Below are 20,065 nucleotides of genomic sequence, written 5' to 3' on the forward strand. Positions count from 1 at the left end.
AAAAACTATATGCCAAAAGATTAGACAACCTAGAAGAGATGTATAAGTTCTGAGAAACATATACACTACAAAAACTGAAGCAGGAAGAATTAGGAGAAAATTTGAATAGATTAATTACCAGGAAGGAGCTTGAATCAGCAATCAAAAAACTCCCAACAAACAAAAGTCCAGGATCAGAAAGCTTCATAGGAGAATTCTACCAAACATTTAAAGAAGAATTAATAACTACTCACTCAAACTATTTCAAAAAAAGAAGAAGAAGAAGAAGAAGAAGGAAAACTTCTAAATTCATTCTATGAAGCTAATAAGTCAATATCACCCTGATACCAAAGGCCTGATGATCACACACACACACACACACACACACACACACACACACACACACACAACTATAGGCCAATATCTCTGAGAACATAGATGCAAAAATTCTCAACAAAATACTAACAAACAGAATCCAACATTCCACTAAAAAATTCATCCACCATGATCAAGTGGGAATCATTCCTGGGATGCAAGTTTGGATCAGTAGTCACAATTCAAAGCGATATATCACATAAATAATAGAAAGGATAAAAACTATATGATCATAGCAATAGATGTAAAAAAAAAAAAAAAGCATTTCACAAAGTACAAACATTCACGATAAAAGCCCCCAACAAGTTAGATTTAGAGGGAACATACCTTAACTTAATAAAGGCCATATATGAAAAACCCACAGTGAACATCTTACTCAGTGTGGAAAAACAGAGCTTTCTGTCTAAGGTCAAGAACAACAGTAACAAAAAGTCCAATTTTATTCACCATAGTAGTGGAAGTCCTGGCCACAACAATCAGACAACAAAAAGAAATAAAAGACATCCAAATTGGTATGGAAAAATAACTTTCACTGTTGGCAGATGACATGATATACTGTATGTAGAAAAAAGTAAAGACACAACCAAAAAACTGCTAGAACTGATAAGTCAATTCAGTAAAGTTGTAGGATACAAAGTAAATGTGCAGGAGCCTGTAGCATTCCTATATACTTATAATAAAGCAGCAGAAAGAGAAATTAAGATTATAATCTCATTTATAATTGCACCTAAAATAATAGGAAACCTAGAAATAAAACTAACTAAAAAGGTAAAAGATCTGTACTCTGAAAACTGTAAAACATTGCTGAAATAAATTGAAAACAACTCAAAGAAATGGAAAAACACTTAATGCTCATGAATGGAATAACAAATAAAGTTAACAATGTCTATACTACCCAAAACAATCTACACATTTAATGCACTCTCTATCAAAATACCAACAGCATTTTTCACAGCAGAACAAACAGTCTTAAAATCCTAAAAAGACCCTGAATAGCCAAAGCAATTTTGATAAAGCAAAGGTAGAGGTATCATAATTCCAGACTCCATATTATATTACAAAGCTGTAGTAATCAAAACAGTACAGTGCTAACACAGAAACAGACATACAGACCAGTGGAATAGAATATCCAGAAATAATCCCACAATTATATGGTCAACTAATCTTTGACAAAACAGAAAAGAATATCCAATGTGAAAAAGATAGTCTCTTAACAAATGGTGTTGGGAAAACTGGACAAGTATATGTAAAAGGATGGAACTAGACCACTATCTTACACCATACATAAAAATTAAGTCAAAATGAATTAAAAACCTAAATGTGAGACTTGAAACCCATAAACATCCTAGAAGAGAGCACAGGCAGTGATTTCTCTGACACTGACCACAGCAACATGTTTTTAGTCTCCTGATATAAAAAAAAAATAAACTATTGGGACCATATCAAAATAAAAAGCTTCTGCACAGATAAAGAAACAATTAACAAAACTGAAAGAGAACCTACTGTTGGAGAGAAAACACTGACAAATGACGTATCCAATAAAAGGTTAATATCCAAAACATATAAAGAGGGGCCCCTGGGTGGCTCAGTCAGTTAAGTAACTGGCTCTTGATTTCAGCTCAGTTCATGATCTTAAGTCATGAGATCTAGCCACATGTTGATCTCTATGCTCAGCGAGGAATCTGCTTGAGATTCTCTCTCTCCCTCTGCCCCTCCCCTCTATACATGCTTGCTTCCTCTCTCCTTCCAAAATAAATAAATATTGAAAAAATAAAATATATAAAGAACTGATACAACTCAATACCCCAAAAATGAATAATCCTTAAAATTAAAAAAATGAGAAGACATGAACAGACGTTTTCTCCAAAGAAGACCTACAGATGGCCGATAGACACATGAAAAGATGCTCAACATCACTCACCATCAGGGAAATGGAAATCAAAGCTGCAATGAGATATCACCTCACACTTGTCAGAATGGGTAAAATTAAAAACATGAGAAGCAACAAGTGTTGGCAAGGATATGGAGAAAAAGGAACCCTTTCCTATTATTATTGGAAATGCAAACTGGTGCGATCATAATGCAAAACAGAGTGGAGTTTCCTCAAAAAGTTAAAAAGAGCACGATCATGTATGATCCAGCAATTGCACTACTAGGGATTTACCCACCTAAATACAAAAATACTAATTTGAAGAGATACAAGTACCCCTATGTTTTTTGCAGCATTACTTACAATGGCCGAATTATCGAAGCATCCCAAAGGTCCATCAATAGATGAGTGGAGAAAAAAGTGGTATACATATATAGTGGAATATTATTCAGCCATAAGAAAGAATGAAATCTTGCCATTGCAAGACATGGAGGGAGCTAGAGAGTATTATACCAAGCAAAATAAGTCAGTTAGACAATGACAAATACCATGTGATTTACTCATATGCAGAATTTAAGAAAGAAAATAACAAGCTAAAAGAAAAAGAGAGAGAGAAAAAAAACAAGAAAGAAACTCGTAACTATAGAGAACCATTACCAGAGGGAAGGTCTGTGGGGAGATGCGCAAAGCGGGTGATGGGGATTAAGGAGTACACTTGTCATGATAAGCACTGGGTGATGTATGGAATTGCTGAATCACTATATTTATACCTGAAACTAATGTAATACTATATGTTAATTATTATACTGGAATTAAATTAAAATAATAAAACATTTTAAAAAGAGCAACTAGCATATTAAAGACAACCCTGGAGCTCTTCTAAGCAACGGTGGAACTATAGGAAAGCTCTCCAGGTCAGAGGGACTAGAGAATGTCAGTTTATGTTCCCACCTCACCTTAAAAACCTAGACCAGAGCAGGGCCTGGACACCATAATGGGTGGGTCCAATCATCTTAGTGAACTTGAGACCAGATACCCCAGCATCCAGCAGCCTACACCAACCTTAGTCATGCCAGGTCACAAAGAAGCCATAGTTTAAAAGGGTTGAAGAACTGTGGGAACACTTTCTCTGCCCCCTAAAGCCCAGACTGGAGCAGGGTCTGGCCACCACAAGGGGTGGGTTCAGATACCATAATTATAGATCTCCAAGACAAAATTGGTAGGTCAGATTATCACAGAAAGCTTTAAACCTCAACAAGCTGATGGTCTTCAAGCACATACCAATCCTGGTTGTGCTGGGGCACAGAAAAACAACTATGGTTTAAAAGGGCCAAGAAAGTATGGGAACATTCTCTCCTCCTCCACCATAAAAGCACAAACTGGAGCAGAGTCTGGCTCATGGTGAGCTTGTGGCCTCAGCAAGCCCAGGTCCTCCAAGCCCACACCAGCTGCCTTGTGGTACAGGGGCATAGGAAACAAGATGTGGTTTTGTAGAGTTTTATGATATAATAATTTTTTTTTACTTTTTAAATTTTGTCTTATTTTAATTTTTTTTTCTTTTTGAATTTGTTCTTTTCTTTCCTATTCTCTTCTTTAATTCTGTTTTTTAATCTTTTTTTCTTTTTAAAAATGTTTTTTTCTTTTATTTCTTTTTTCTTACTATTATTCTCTTTATTCTTTCTGTAAAAATCCATGGTTTAAAAGAGTAACCAGTATATGTAGTCAGAGCTCCACTCAACCAGCAAGTCACCAAGTACATATAATCTGCATAGGGGACACGATACACAAGATGACTTCTTTGACTTTAGTAGAAGTAGTCATTTTTCCTAATCCATAGGAACAAACAGAAAGTTGAGCAATATGGGGAGACAGAGGATGTACTCCAAAAGAAAGAACAAGAAAAACATTTAAAAAACCCCAACTAAATAAAACAGAGATAAGCAATATGCCTAATAAAGAATTTAAAGTAATGATCATAAAGACACTCACTCGGCTGGAGAAAAGAATGGAGGAAACTCAGTGAGACCTTCGATAAGATATATAAAATATTAAAAAGAACTAATGAGAGTTGAAGAATAACTAAAATAAAAAACATACTAGAAGAAATCAACAGTGGATTAGAGGATGCAAAGGAATATATCAGTAATCTGGAAGACTGAGCAATGGAAAGCAGACAAACTGAATGATAAAAAGAGAAAAAAATTAAAAATGAGGATAATCTAAAAGATCTTTGGGACAACCTCAAGGAAACAAACATTCACATTATAGGAGTCCAAGATGAAGAAGAGAGAAATGTGTAGAATTTATTTGAAGAAATAGTGACTGCAAACTTCCCTAACTTGGGGAGGGAAACAGACATCCAAGTCTAGGAATCCTAAGAGTTCCAAATAAGATGAACCCAGGGAGATCCACATCATGGCACATAATAACTAAAATGTCAAATGTTAAAGATAAAAGAGAATCTTAACAGCAGCAAGAAACAAAAAGTTACTTACCTACAAGGGAAAACCTACAAGACTATCAGCTGATTTTGCAACTGAGAGTTTGCAGGCCAGAAGAAAGTGGCATGATATATTCAAAGTACTGAAAGGAAAAACCTACAACTAAGAATACACTATCTTTGAAGTATGAAGGTTATCATTCAGATTTGAAGGATAGGTAAAGAGTTTCCCAGCCAAAAGATAAAGGAGTTTATTACCACTAAACCAGACTTACAAAAATGTTAAAGATCTTTCTTTAAGTGGAAAAGAAATTGCCATAGCTGGACATAAGAAAAATAATAAAAAGAAGACATTTTTTCTTTTTCTCTTTCTTTCTCTCTCTCTTTCTTTCCTTCTTTTTCTTAGAATATGTTTGAAATTAAATGACCATCAAATTAACATTGACTACTATTTATTTCAGGTTTTACATATAAGCCTCATGGTAACCACAAACCCAAAACATAGAATACACACACAAAAAGAGAAAGAAAACAAAACAGAACAAAAAATTATAGAATTCATAAATCACAAAGAAAGAAAGGTAGAAAGAACAAAGAACTACAAACAAGAAAACAAATTTTTAAAATGGCAATAATTATGTATATATTAATAATTACTTCAAATATAAATGACTTAAATGTCCCAATCAAAATACATAGAGTGGTAGAATGGATTAAAAAGCACTCCCTCTCCCAAAAAAGCAAGACCCATCTATATACTGCCTAACAAGAGACACACCTCATACCTAAAATCTCATAGATACTGAAAGTAAAAGTGGAAAAACATTCATCATGCAAATGGAAACAAAACAAAAAACAAAAAGGAAGAAGAAAAAAAAAAACCGGGTAGCAATACTTTGATCAGACAAAGTAGGGTTTTAAAATAAAGATTGTAACAAGAGGCAGAGAAAGACATACATAAAGGTAAAAGGATCAGTCCAACAAGAAGATCATAACAATTATAATTATCTATGCACCCAACACTGGAGCACCTAAATACATAGAGCAAATATTAGGAGACAAACTGATGGCAATGCAATAATAGTAGGGGACTAACACTCCACTTACATCAATGAATACATCTTCCAGAAAGAAAATCAGTAAGTAAACGATGTCTTTAAATGACACATTGGACCAGAGAAACATAACAGATATACAGAACATTCCATCCTCACACAACAGGATATACATTCTTTTCAAGTATACACAGAACATTCTCCAGAATAGATCACATATTAAGCTATAAGACAAGCCTCAATAAATTTAAGAAGACTGGAATCATACCAAGCATCATTTCCAACCAGAGTAATATGAAAGTAAACATAAATCACAAGGGAAAAAAAAAAAACAACTCAGAAAAACACAAACATGAAGACTTAACAGCATGATATTAAACAAATGGGCCAATAAAGCAATCAAAGGAGAAACTGAAAAAACACATGGAAACAAATGAAAATGAAAACAAAATGGTCCAAAATTTCTGAGAAATAGTGAAAACAGTTCTAAAAGGCAAGTATATGACAACACAGGACTATTTCAAAAAACAAAACAAAAAAAAACAAGAAAAATCATCCAACCATACACTGAAAGTAAATTAGAAAAAGAATAAAGCCCAAAGGGAATAGAAGAAAGGAAATAACAAAGATTGAAACAGAAATAAATGAGGTGGACATATATATATAGATAGATAGATAGATAGAGATATCTACATAAATATCTATATCCAGTAAGACCAAGAGCTGGTTCTTTGAAAAGATAACAAAATGCACAAACCCTTAGCCAAATTCATCAAGAAAAGAAGAGAAATGACACAAATAAATAAAATCAGAAATGAGAGAGAAGTAACTGACACTACAGAAATACAAAGGATTATAAGAAAAAACTATGATAAATTATATGCCAACAAACTGGACAACCTAGAAGAAATGGATAAATTCCTAGAAACATACAATCCCAAAATTAAGACAGGAAGAAATAGAAAATTTGGACAAACCAATTACAAGTAATGAAATTGAATTGGTAATCAAAAACTACCAAAAATAAAAGTCCATAGCCAGATGGATTCAAAAGTAAATTCTACCAGAAACTTAAAGAATTAATACCTTCTCCCCAAACTATTCCAAAAAATAGGAGAGGAAAAGAAGCTTCCAAATATATTCTACAAGGCCAGAATTACCCTGAATACCAAAACCAGACAAAGACAGATAAACACACACACACACACATACACACACACACACACAACACAAAAGCTACATGCCAATATCCCTAATAAACAAAATGCAAAAATCTCAGTGAAATATTAGCAAACCATATACAATAATAAATTAAAAAGATCACTCAGCAAGATCAGTTGGGATTTACACCCAGGATACAAGGATGGTTCAGTATTTCACAAATCAACCAATATCATACACCACATCAACAAAACAAAGTATAAAAATTTCAATAGATACAAAAAAAAAAAAGGAATTGACAAGATTCAACATCCATTCATGATAAAAACTCTCCTGCATATGAAAAACCTACAGCTAACATCATCCTCTATGGGGAAAAACTGAGACCATTCCCTCTAAGGTCAGGAAGAAGACAATGATTTCCACTCTCACCACTTTTATTCAACATAATATTAAAGGTTCTAGCCACAGCAATCAAAGAAGAAAATAAGAGACATTCATACTGGTGAAGAAGAAATTAAATGGCCAATATTTATAGATGACACTGTACAAAGAAAATCCTAAAAATTCCACCAGAAAAACTTCTAGAAGTAATAAGTAAGTTCAGTAAAATTGCAGGATACAAAATTAATACCCAGAAATTCACAGAGTTTCTGTATACTAATAATGAAGTTGCAGAAAGATATATTAAGAAAAAAAAACATTTAGAGTTGTACCAAAAAGAAAAAAAAATACCCAGAATAAATTTAACCAGAGACCAATATTCTAAAAACTATAACACACTGGTGAAAGAAATTGAAGATGACACAATAAACAAAGATATTCCATGCTCATGGATTGAAGAAAAAAATATTGTCAAATATCTGTATTACCCAAAACAATCTATAGTTTCAATGGAATCCCTATCAAAATACCAAGAGCATTTTTTTGCAAAACTAGAGCAAATAATCCTAATATTTGTATGGAACCACAGAAGACCATGCATAGCCAAAGCAATCCGGAGAAAGAAAAACAAAACACTGGGGCACCTGGGTGCTCAGTTGTTAAGCACCTGCTTTTAGCCCAGATCTTGACTGCAAGGTCCTGGGAACAAGCCTTGTGCTAGGGTCCTTGCTTAACAGAGCCTGCTTCTCCTTCTCCCTCTGCTGCTCCCAATGCTTGTGTTCTCTCACTCTCTCTGTCAAATGAATAAAATCTTAAAAACAAAACTGGAGGTATTACAATTCCAGGCTTCAAGTTATATTACAAAGCTATTGTAATCAAAAGAGTATGGTACTGGTACCAAAACAAACATAGATCAATGGGGCAGAAGAGAGACCCCAGAAATAATTACACACTTATATGGTCAATTAATCTATGACAAAGGAGGTAAGAACATACAACAGGGGAAAGACAGTCTTTTCAGTAAATGGTGCTAGGAAACCTGGGCAGCTACATATAAAAGAATGAAACTGGACCACTATCTCACACCATATATAAAAATAAACTCAAAATGAATTAAATGTCTAAATGTGAAACCTGAAACCATACAAGTCCTGGAAAAGAACCCAAGTACTGTATTCTCAGCCATAGCAATATTTTTCTAGATAGGTCTCCTAAGACAGGGGAAACAAAAGCAAAAATAAACTATTGTAACTACATCAAAATAAATAGCTTTTGCATAACCAAGGAACCCACCAAACTGATGAATGGGAGAAGATATTTACAAATGATATATCCCCTGAGGGATTAGTTCCCAAAATACATAAAGAACTTCTACAACTCAACATGAAGGAAACAAACAAAATCCCAAATAATCTGATTACAAATGGGCGGAGGACCTCAATACATTTTCCAAATGAAACATACAGATGGCCAGGAGGCACAAGAAAAGATGCTCAATGTCACTCATCATCAGAGAAATACAAATCAAATCCACAATGGGATATCTTCTCACATTTGTTAGAATGGATAAAATCCAGAAGACAAGAAACAACAAGTGTTGTCAAAGATGTGGGAAAAAAGGAACTTCAGTGCATTTTTGGTGGGAATGTAAATTGTTACAGTCACCATGGAAAACAGTATGGATGTTCCTCAAAATATTAAAAATAGAACTTGTATATGATCCAGCAATTTCACTTGTGTAAATATACACAAAGGAAATGGAATTGCTAACTCAAAAAGATATCTACACTCCCACATTCACAGCAACATTATTTACAATATCCAAGACATAGAAACAACCTAAGTGTCCATTAATGGATGAATGGATAAAGAAGTTATATTTATATGCATTATACACACGCATGTGCACACACACACATACAGGAATATCATTCAGCCATAAAAATCAAGGAAATCCCACCACTTGGGAGGACACAGACACTGAAGGCATTATGCTAAATGAAATAATTCAGACTGAGAAAGACAAATTCAGTATTTCCTCACTTAAACGTGGAGTCAAACACACACACACACACACACACACACCCCTGATAGAAAATGAGATGAGATTTGTGGTTACCAGAAGAAGGTGGTTAAAGTGTTAGTATATTTGGGGTATCTGAACCCACAATTTAAAAAGTTTATTAATCTTTTCTAGAGATAGAAGTATTTTCAATAGCTTAAAGAAAAAATAAGAGCAGAGAAGCTATCCAAATTCAGATTTCACCAACTTACTCTCAAGAGCATGAAAAACTTTTGCAGACTAAAGGTAGCAACTTCAATTCCTTCTAGACAGAGAGACATTCAGATACTTTCTCAAAATATCAAATACTTCCAACTTGCTGGGAATAAGCTACAAAATATTTACTTTTCTGAAAAATTTGAAGTTTTAAGAATTTCTAAGACAAAAACTCTGTATTGATTGAAATCTACAACTCCATCATCTTTGCTCCCTCAAGCATCTTGAGCATGTTACAGTTTAATTCTTTACACTACTCACTTTATATATTTAATGGTTTTTTGAGATCACTTTATCATTATGCATTGATGAATTTCCTAGTTCTCTTATACATGACCTTGAGACTAGATAATCTAAACAACGGAATCTCAGCTCCAAACTTCAATCAGGTAGATAGATTTTAGAAATTTCAAGATGTAGTTTCAACCCTTCATATCATTTCACCAAAATAAAACAACTGAACTTCTCTCATCCGACCTGCCTAATTAAATCTTAGGAACATCCACCCTGAATACCTTGACCTTTCTATATTCCTGCCAAGCTTTTTACCAACAAGAAAGAGCAAAGAACATTTCACTAGTCTAGTAAAATTTAGAGATTATACCATTGAATTCTAAAGGTACACTTAATAGGTCTGTGATGATATATGCTATCTGGTCTCTGCTGTGTTCTCCTAGATGGATCATTCTGTCTATCAGAGCCCAAGTGAACTCTAAATGAGTCAGCTCTATTTACAAGGAATAATATAAGTAATCCACTTTGACATTCAGAGGGAGACTGTTGTCTGTGCACAACTGAGGAGTTGCTAGGAGTGACACTCAATACAGAAGATTATTCTAATTGATCCATCTCAGAAAAAAAGGCTTGTGTTCTTGCATGTCAGAAGGTATACTGGTTCTATTTAATCATAAAAAGAAATGTGCTTACACACCTGTCCCCAGAACAAATCCACTGCCTTGGAAAATCTAAACATACCAATTGATCCTGAGGACTGCTATGTTAATGGGGGCTTCAGGGGGAGGGAGGAGAGGAGAGGAAAACCAACAACAAATTTTTTAAAGACATTAAATTTTCAATAAACTGTCTGAGTTCCAGAATTCATGTGTGGAAAAGAGCTTCTTCTACATTTAGGATGACTGATTTTATTTCCGGGTTTGGCTTTAATTCTCAGACCCAAGGTAAGCTAATTGAAAAGAAGCACAGGTATTTTTTCCTTTCTTATGAAAGTAGCTCACAAAGGTCAAACTGCAGAAGATCATCAGTTCAACCTCTTACAAATATTCCAAGTTGTATGGAAAATGTAATCTTGCTGGGAAGGAAGCAAGAGATGCTCAGATGCTGAAGCAAATTCTACATACATATTCATAATACTTCTTGTCCAGGCTGCCCATTTAACAACTGACTGTAATATACCTTCACACATTCTTCTTTTGATCTTTGAAGCTAATTTTAAAGTTTTTTTGTTTTTTTGTTTTTTTGTTTTTTAATTTATTTATTTGTTAGAGAGAGCGAGCGAGCGAGCACAGGCAGACAGAGTGGTAGGCAGAGGCAGAGGGAGAAGCAGGCTCCCCGCCGAGCAAGGAGCCCGATGTGGGACTCGATCCCAGGACGCTGAGATCATGACCTGAGCCGAAGGCAGCTGCTCAACCAACTGAGCCACCCAGGCGTCCCTGAAGCTAATTTTAAGGTAAGTTCACTTTCTTTTTTCCTTCTCACTCACTGTTCATACATTATACATGCATATAATTGCTTACTGCATATTCCATATTTATCGTTTCCCTCTAGTCCTTACAAACACACACACATATACACACACACCCAATCTTTCCTTTCAAAAGGACTCTTATTTTTTCCTCCTTTACTATATAGTCAGAATTTTGGAAATAATAGTGACAAGAGTATTTGATATTCACTGTCTCCTAATCTTTACTTTTCATCTCTCAAGTATCCAGAAATCTGAATTCCCTCTGCCAAATTACTCAAACTGTTCTTACAAATGTAATTACTGACTTCTTAACTTTTTGGCTATTTGGCTTACTCTCACTCAGAAAGGTAAATATTACTGTGCTGTTTATGCCTTCTGAAATGTTTCATCTCCCTTTTGAATCTATGATATCACTTCATCTGGGCTTTCTTTGGAATTATTACACGAACTTTATATATTTTGTTCTCTGTTCATTCTCTTATCTAAATTCATTTTGCTTTCAGATTTTCTCATATTTTTATACTTTGAGCAATCATATGCATGCCATTTTGCCCTCTTTTTTGTAGTTTCAGGTTTTTATTTAAATTCCAGTGAGTTAGCATACAGTGTAATATTGTTTCATGTGTAGGATTTAGTGATTCATCACTTACATACAACACCCAGTGTTCATCACAAGTGCCCTTCTTAATACCCATCATCCACTTAACCCATCCCACCATACTTCCCCTCCATCAACCCTGTTTGTTCTCTATAGTTAAGAGTCTGCTTTATGGTTTCCTCTCTTTTTTTGTTTCCCCTATGTTGATCTGTTTTTTTCTTGAATTCCACATTTGAATGAAATCATATGCTATTTGTCTTTCTCAGAGTTATTTGGCTTAACATGATACTCCCTAGCTCCTTTCACATCACACTCAGCAGGAAGCCTATGTGAGGCTCTACCCAGGGACTCTGGGATCATGACCTGAGGTGAAGGCAGACACTTAACTGACTGAGCCACACAGGTGCCCTCAATTCTTTTTTCATGACTGAGTAACATTGAGAGTGTGCGTGCGTGCGTGTGTGTATACATACATATCTACCACAACCCTTCTTTATCCATTCATCACTTGACGGATACTTGGGCTGTTTCTGTAATATGACTATTGGAGATAGTGCTACTATAAACATCAGGGTGCATGTATCCCTTTGATTAGTATTTTTGTATTCTTTAGGTAAATGCCTAGTAGTAAAATTGCTGGATTATAGGGTCTATTTTTAACTTTTGAGGAACCTCCATACTGTTTTCCAGACTGGCTGCACCAGTTTGCATTCCCACCAAGATTGCAAAAGGCTTCCCTTTTCTCCACATCCTCAACACCTATTATTTCCTGTGTTGTTGACTTTAGCCAATCAGACATATGTGAGGTGATAGCTCATTGAAGTTTTGATTTGTATTTTTGATTTGTATTTCCCTGATGATCAGTGATGTTGAGCATACTTTCATCTGTCTGTTGGCTATCTGTAGGTCTTCTCTGGAAAACTGTCTATTTTTGTTTTCTGCCCATTTTTTAATTGGATAATTCATTTTTGGGGTGTTGAGTTTGATAAGTTATTTATAGATTTTGGATGCTAACTCTTTATCAGTTATGTCCTTTGCAAATATCTTTTGCCATTCTGTAGGTTTCCTTTTCTTTTCTTGATTATTTCCTTTGCTTGGCAGAAGCTTTTTATTTTGATGAAGTCCCAGTGGTTGATACTTGCTTTTGTTTCCTTTGCCTCATGAGACATACCTAAAAGAAGTTGCTATGGCCAATGTCAAAGAGGTTACTTCTTGTGTTCTTCTCTAGGATTTTGGTAGCTTCCTGTCTCACATTTAGGTCCTTCATTCATTTTGAACTTACTTTTGTGTATGGTGTAAGAAAGTGGTCCAGCTTCATTCTTCTGCATGTTGCTGTCCTATTTTCCCAACACCATTGTTAAAGAGACTATCTTTTTCCCATTCTTTCCCACTTTGTCGAAGATTAATTGAGCATATAACTGTGGATTCATTTCTCGGTTTCTATTCTGTTCCATTAATCTACTTGTCTATTTTGTTGTCAGAACCATATGGTTTTGACCACTATAACTTTGTAATATAAATTGAAGTCCGGAATTGTGATGCATCCAGGTTTGCTTTTCTTTTTCAACATTGCTTTGGTTATTTGGGGTCTTTTGTGGTTCCATACAAATTATAGGATTGTTATAGTTCTGTGAAAAATGTTGTTGGTATATTGATAGAAATTGCATAAATGTGTAGCTTCCTTTGGGTAGTATAGATATTAAGTATTTGTTCTTCCAGTCGATGAGTGTGGAATGTTGTTTCCTTTTTTTTTTTTTTTTTTTGTGTGTGTGTTATTTTGAATTTCTTTCACCATTGTTTTATAGTTTTCAAAGTACAGGTCTTTCATCTTTCATGTCTTTGCTTAGGTTTATTCCTAGGTATCTTACTGTTTTTTGGTGAAGTCATACTGTTTTCTTAATTTCTCTTTCTGCTTCTTCATTATTGATGCATATAAATGCAACAGGTATCTGTACATTGACTTTGTATCCTGCAACTTGACTGAATTCATGTATCGGTTCAAGCAAGTTTTTGGTGGAGTCTTTCATGTTTTCTATATCGAGTATTATGTCATCTGCAAAAAGTTTTACTTCTTCCTTGCCAATATGGATGCCTTGTATTTCTTTTTGTTGTCTGATTGCCTTGGCTAGGACCTCCAATACTGTATTAAATAATAGTGGTGAGAGTGGACATCCTGGTCTTGTTCCAACTGTAAAGGAAAAGTGGTCAGGTTTTTCCCATTGAGGATAATATTAGCTGTAGGTTTTTCATATATGTTGAGGTACATTCCTTTTAAACTTACTTTGCTGAGAGGTTTTCATTGCTTTTAGGACTGAATGGAGCAGAAACATGTATCTGTGTAGTAAACTGTATATATTCACACATCTATAAATATTTCTATGTGTAGCCATCTGTATTTACTTTAAGCTAAACAGGAATTCATACTGATGTCTTGAACACTCATTCATTACTGTAGAAGTCATTTTAGCCTTCACCATTTACTTATCTGTAATCGCACACTCGCGTAGGGAGAAATCTTGCTCCTGCCATCCCTCCTTCACTTACCTTACCTATTTAATTGAGAATACACTAGAGATGTTAATTAATATCCATGGAAACAACTATATCAACAAGAGTATACTGCTTATGTATATTACTTATTGCCTTTAATTTTATAGACTTTGCTAATTTCCCAAAGTACTTAGGCCAGCACCATTTGTCAACATCCTTCAGTAAGATTCTTATATATATTTCTAATGCAGTTAGATTCATTGCCACAGTCTTTATTCCTTTCTGGATCCCCTGAACGCCTACATATTTTTTTTTAATTTGAATACATTAAGGTTTACGATTAAGCTATAGAGTTCTATGAGCTTTAACAAATGCAAAATGTCCTATATCCATCATGACAGTTTCATACAGAATAGTTCCACAGCCTGAAAATTTTCCTGTGATTCACGCATTTCATTCTTCATCTCTTTCCCCTCCTCCTGGAAATTGGTGATCTTTATACCAACTTTATAATTTTGCCTTTCCCAGAATGTCATTAATTGAATTCATAGGAAATGTGTTTTTTTTTTTTTTAATCAGGCTGTCTTTTTTTGTTTAACAATATCTATTTAAGTTTCATATCTTTTTATTTCTTGACAGGTCATTTCTTTTTATCACTGAATAATAATCCATAGTATAGATACACTACAGTTTATTATCATTAACCTGCTGAAAGACATTTGGGTTGCTTCGATTTGGTGATTATTAGTAAAACTGAGATACACATTCACATGCAGATTTTTATGTTGATGTACAGTCTACAATTACTTGGGTAAATACCTGGAGTCGGATAGATGCATTCTTGAGTAAGAAGACTATGTTAACCCTGTAAGAAACTGCCAAATTATCTTCCAAAGTGGCAATCTCCATCACATTTTGCATTATTACTAGCAAGAAATGAGTATTTCTGCTGTACTACATTCTCACCAATGTTTGGTATTGTTGGGTTCTTTTGTTTGTTTGTTTTAAATTTTAACTTTTCTAGTTGACATCTACAAAAAAAAAAGCTTTCTGGCATTTTGAATAGGATTATATTACATTTACAGATCAAGTTGGGAAAAACTGACATCTTAAAAATGTTAAGCCCTCAATCAATGTACACTGGGTTTCTACTTATTTAGATAATCTTTGATTTCTTTCATCAGAGTTTTGTAGTTTTTTCCATGATGATCTGGTACATATATTTTCAGGTTTACACCTACTTTATTTTTAATGCTACTGTGAATGGTAATGTGTTTCTAATTTCACATTCCAATTGTTAGTTGCTGGCATATAGAAAAGCAGTTGACTTTTGCATATTAATCTCACATCCCACAATCTTGCTATAACTGCTTATTGGTTCCAGGAACACATTTATTGATTCTTTGTGCTTTTTTTTTTTTTAAGATTTTATTTATTTATTTGACAGACAGAGATCACAAGTAGGCAGAGAGGCAGGCAGAGAGAGAGGGGGAGGCAGACTCCCTGCTGAGCAGAGAGCCCGATGCGGGCTTTATCCCAGGACCCTGAGATCATGACCTGAGCTGAAAGCAGAGGCTTTAAACCAATGAGCCACCTAGGCGCCCCTCTTTGTGCTTTTCTATATAGACAATCATATCTACTGTGAAGAAAAACAAGTTTTCTTTCTTTTTCCCAATCTATTTACTTTCTAGTTTCTTGTCTTATTGCACTAGCTAGAACTTCATGGTGCTGAATAGTAGAGGTGTGCTCACTACCTTGATCCCAATTTTAAGGGAAAATAATTTGGTTCTCAGCCTTAAGTATAATGTTAGCTCTAGGATTTTTTTAAACAGATGTTCTTAATCAAGTTGAGGAAGTTCTTCTTTAGGTGTTTGGTGGATTTGTTCATTTTATCATCTTGATTTTTTTAAATAAAATGATGGGTAAAGTATTATCCCTGAAAATAAACAACTATAGGAAATTTCTCAGAACATTAGCGGAAAGTCACTCCATTTTAGGAGACGTAAAAAGCTTTTAAAAATATTCTCTCTTAAAACCTCACTCACTGCCCTCTTTCCTCATAAAGCTCTTTATGAAATGATAAGTTGACTAGCTTATAGCCCCTCTAGTTTCTATTAGATCTCAATAACATCAGTTACAGACAGGTTTGGTCTTCACTTTGTTTAAGGCTCTTTTTTAGATTCTTCATTCGTTGTAAACTCCAAAACCCTTATATAAAACACAAATCCAGTCATATTTTGGCATCATGCTCCTTAAATATATGTTTCTTCCCTCCATTTCTCTTAAGACCTCAAAATAGTGGAACTTTGTACAAAAACCTGGTTTTAAAATCTGTTATAACACTTACTAGCTACATATCATGGACTATTTATTCTTTCTGATCTAAAATTTCCTAGGAAATGTATATTCTCTTTCTGTCTTATTCTCTTTTTATCTACTTCTACTTTTGGACACAAAAGGCAAAACTGATATAAAATATCTGATACATAGGTTTTTCAGTAAATATGAGTTTTTGCCTCTATTTAGATAACAGTATAATCTGTCTAAATTTAATCAACAAGAAGTATAATGATGGAAATTTTATTTCATTTTAAAGACTTTATTTGAGAGAGAGAGAGCACAAGCAGTGGGGAGAGGGAGAAGCAGGCTCCCCACTGAGCAGGGAGCCCACCATGGGGCTCGACCCTAGGACCCTGGGATCATGACCTGAGCTGAAGGTAGACACTTAACCAACTGAGCCACCCAGGTGCCCCATGATGGAATTTTAGATTCTATGGCAATAGACTATGATTCAATGGCAACAGAATCTTAGACTTTCTAAGGAAGTCTCATCACTGACTAATTTACTCCAACAGATATGTGTATCTTTTATATAAAAATATATTTTACCAAAAATAAGGTCATATTACTCTGAAAACATATAGAGAAATAACTATAATAGAGTTTGATAAATATATCCTAAAGTGATGAGGTCAGTGTATGGGGCAAAGTAATTTTCATAGACAGACTGAAACATAGGAAAACAAAATGGTCCTCTTTGATCTTGAAAATAAGTGCATTATGTATGTTATAGAGCATAAATAATATATATTCATCCATAAAATCACCTTGAGATTATCACTGGGTCAGTCACACTAAAATAAAATATAAATAAAGGTAAAATATTGATAAAGAATGTGTTGGGCACCTATGGAAGTGAAGGACATTAGAATTCAGAGAGGATATTGGCAGAGTCCCTGAAAACTCTGCCCAAGGAGAGGTATTAAATACCACAGTTTCACCTGTGACTTCTCTTTATGGAGAAGGATGAAATCTGATTGAGTTGACATGGGGAAATTAGACTCACCAATATCCTAACACCCTGTTCTAATCTCATACTATCTAGACCCTTTCTGATTATAAACTGGATCCCCAAGGATTCTAGCTACAAGAATGACATGTGCTGAATTGGGGAACTGAATTGGAAAATTCCTTCAAAGGGGAAAAAAGATTTTGCATTCAAAGTTTATTCATTACTATCATGAGCTGTTTAATTATGAATCTGTTAAGAGAGATGGAAATGGTCCTAGAATGTCAAGAGATGAGGATTTTAAGCTCTCAAAGATTAGTTACTTTTTATAAAAACTCATTAAATTAAAGCTATTCTTTGAGGACTCTTGGATTATTTTCTTGAAGTGCTGAGCCCAGGAGGCAATGCTTTTCAGTTAGAATTGATGAACAGTGTGAAACATGTTCAGGGGGCACTGATATGACTGGAGAAAATAGAGTGAGAGTTTAAATGGACTGATGTAAAATAGGGAAGAAGGAGTGGGGGAATGAAATTTTGAGAGAAATGGAGATTAGAACGGTATTATGGGGCCAGAGAATAAATGTAGGTCAAGTAAAGGATTGTAAGCAATAGAGAGCTTTCTCAGAGCAACTGATGTTGAGAAATGATATAACCAATGTTTGTTAAGGATTATAAGCAACAGAGAGCTTTTTGCAGGGCAGTTTATGCTGAGAAATTATACAACCAATGTTTGTTATCCATTACTGTATAACAACAGCATTAAAATGCAATGGTTTCCCACAGTGGCTGCACCAACTTGCATTCCCACCAACAGTGTAAGAGGGTTCCCCTTTCTCCACATCCTCTCCAACACTTGTTTACTGTCTTGTTAAGTTTGGCCATTCTAACTGGTGTAAGGTGGTATCTCAATGTGGTTTTGATTTGAATCTCCCTGATGGCTAATGATGATGAACATTTTTTCATGTGTCTGTTAGCCATTTGTATGTCTTCTTTGGAGAAGTGTCTGTTCATGTCTTCTGCCCATTTTTTTGACATGATTATCTGTTCTGTGTGTGTTGAGTTTGAGGAGTTCTTTATAGATCTTGGATATCAGGCCTTTGTCTGTAGTGTCATTTGAAAATATCTTCTCCCATTCCGTGGGTTGCCTCTTTGTTTTGTTGACTGTTTCCTTTGCTGTGCAGAAGCTTTTGATCTTGATGATGTCCCAAAAATTCATTTGTTTCTTTTGCCTTTGGAGACATATCTTGAAAGAATTTGCTGCGGCTGATGTCAAAGAGATCACTGCCTAAGTTCTCCTCTTGGACTTTTTTTTTAATAGCTTTTTAAAAAAGATTTTATTAATTTATCTGACAAACAGAGATCACAAGTAGGCATAGAGTCAGGCGGGGGTGGGGGGAGCAGGCTCCCCGCTGAGCAGAGAGCCCGATGTAGGGCTCGATCCCAGGACCCTGAGACCATGACCTGAGCTGAAGGCAGAGAAGCTAAACCCACTGAGCCACCCAGGCGCCCCTCCTCTAGATAGATTTTGATAGATTCCTGCCTCATGTTGAGGTCTTTTATCCATTTCGAGTTTATCTTTGTGTATGGTATAAGAGAATGGTTGAGTTTCATTCTTCTACATGTAGCTGTCTAATTTTCTCAGCACCATTTATTGAATGCCTTTTTTCCATTAGATATTTTTTCCTGCTTTGTCGAAGGTTATTTGACCATAGAGTTGAAGGTCCATATCTGGGCTCTCTACTCTGTTCCAATGGTTGGACATCTAATACCTTTCCCATATGTTCGTTTCATGTATTTGATTCATTTTCCCTTTAACATAAGGTACTTGTTTTATTGGTATTAGAATCAACAAAAATCTAGATATCACAGGGTAATTGGGCCAGAAACCCAGGATCAGAAAGAACCAAAAATCTCACAAGAAGTTCAGATTAATGTCAAAGATGATATGGTTGCCCACAATCAGGGAAGATTTTGGATGAACACCCAAGGGACCAGGACTTTTCAGATTTGGAATCCTTGCCATTATTCCAAATAAATTTTCCATAATAAATCTGTTATATTAAAGAATGTTATAGTAAAGATAAATTTGTATCAAATAAAGTATGAAAAAGATGTTACTTGTTTTAGAAGGTTAGAATTTATTTATATTTACATATACTAGGAAAAAATCATAAGAGGTTTTAATATAGGTGTGGATAGAACCAAGTTTTGACATACATGAAACATAAGGTATATGATAAACAATACATGTATTCACATATTTATTCCTTTATTCATCACAAAATTTTTGAATGCTTACTACATGCCAAGCAGTGTGTTAACTACTATGAATAGAAAGGTAATTAAGGTCCTGGCTTCACAGTAATAATATTTCAGGAAGAAAAACTACAAAATCATATAGCAGGTTTTATGAGATACCTAGAGATATAATACCTAATCGG

The sequence above is a fragment of the Martes martes genome (genome assembly GCF_963455335.1).
Source record: "Martes martes genome assembly, chromosome: 1".
NCBI classification, from domain to species: Eukaryota; Metazoa; Chordata; class Mammalia; order Carnivora; family Mustelidae; genus Martes; species Martes martes.